Below are 1806 nucleotides of genomic sequence, written 5' to 3' on the forward strand. Positions count from 1 at the left end.
CACCCTACAGATATATACCGTACCCCTTACTTATCTTACTTATAGTCAGCTATAGGAAAGTAACACACAAAGCACTATAATTGCCGAGAATAATTATTTTCACACTGACCCAGTGGCGAAATGTTCCTTCAGAAACCCTCTTTCAAAATAATTGATGGGTGTTTGAGGTTCATATTTTACACACATGGAGTACTATCGGTAAAGATGGGTTTCACTTTGTTACAATTAATTATTTTATGAAGTTATTAACAATTAATTGTAATTAAATTTTAATAGAAATATAATTGTACGTAGGCTTCTATGCACAAAAGCAAAGGAAATATGTATGTGTTTAGGTGGAGAGATTAGTCTACGTTTTATTAACAGAGGTGCATGAAAGATATATAATAGATAGATAGATAGATAGATAGATAGATAGATAGATAGATAGATAGATAATAGATAGATAATAGATTGAAAGGTAAATAAATAGATAGATAGGATAGATAATAAGTAGATAGGTATTAGATAGATAATGGATAGCTAGATAATGGATAGATAGATAGATAGATAGATAGATAGATAGATAGATAGATAGATAGATAGATAGATAGATAATAGATTGAAAGATAGATAGATAGATAGATAGATAGATAGATAGATAGATAGATAGATACATAAGTGAAAGATTGATAGAAAGATATATAAAGTATAAATAGATGATGGATACTTAAATAGCTGTTTTTCATTATATATGCAAGCTGGTTTCTATCTCTTATCTAATTTAATATCTATCTAATTATCTATATGTTTATATATGATTTCACATCTATCTATCTATCTATCTATCTATCATTTATCATCTAATGCATTGTGCTCTTACGTACGTTTAAATTCCCCACAAACGTGTCTGAATGAATGCTCATCTTAGATACAACTGCGTCTTTTGCTACGATTTTTTCCCCTCCCATTAAATTCGCTGCGAAAAGTCTTAGATCCAGTGGTCCAATACATCAAGCCAGATGATATTTATTTCAAGAAATTAATTTTCTTCCATTACAGATAATATTCAGACACCACAATACTATACATTATACACGACAAAATCATAGAAATGAGATCTATACAGCATACCTTGTGCACATCCTGCTTTCCTGGACACATGTAGCAGTGCTTAAGACTGTCATTGAGTATATTCCATACCAAAAAAAGGAAGGAAGAAAAAAACAAGGTGAACTTTAAGATCAGCAAAATAAAGGATAGCGTCCAATCAATATGACTGAAACTAAATCATACTTCCCCCAAATAATGCAAACATGGATGTAAAGTCTACCCAGTGTCATTGCTGGAATACTCCTAATACTGATGGCTTCACCATAAAGCCTGATCCAGAACTTACTTCTGCTTCTGCCACATGTGGCCACAGAACCAGAACCACACACCAAGTCTCAGCGCTCCACGATGGAACGTCCTAGAGGTTCTAGAGCTCTTAACCCTTAAAGCACCAGAGGCTCGCTGCAGTTTCATGCTGAATCTTCCAGCAATATGAACATAGGCGGGCATTGGTTGTGATTTACAAGATATTCAAGCATACTCAACAAAACATGTTACAGATGCACCTTATTTACATGGTATAATATTATTAGACAATTAATTAAGACTCCAGATAATGGAAGAAACAGACAGATGTCTTGTGTCATCGAGGCTCTGGCAGTGACAGAACCACGTCCCAGGCTAGGATAAGAGCTGAGTGACATTTAAATATATCTCTATATATTTATTTATGTATATATTTATATATGCATAGAGCCTACAAAGCATCGGACT

The 1806-nt window shown here is 33.3% G+C and overlaps 1 protein-coding gene across 1 annotated transcript in view; it reads right to left on the minus strand.

The window, feature by feature from the left end:
• Positions 1–993: 993 nt before the first annotated feature.
• Positions 994–1806, minus strand: part of HOXC13 (homeobox C13) — a 5243-nt gene continuing 4430 nt past the window's right edge. Inside the window, exon 2 of the mRNA XM_077299790.1 lies at positions 994–1806. This exon is cut by the window's right edge and continues 461 nt beyond it. The gene's annotated coding sequence lies outside the window, so the exon portion shown is untranslated.

This window comes from Ranitomeya variabilis, chromosome 3, assembly GCF_051348905.1.
Source record: "Ranitomeya variabilis isolate aRanVar5 chromosome 3, aRanVar5.hap1, whole genome shotgun sequence".
Lineage (NCBI taxonomy): Eukaryota > Metazoa > Chordata > Amphibia > Anura > Dendrobatidae > Ranitomeya > Ranitomeya variabilis.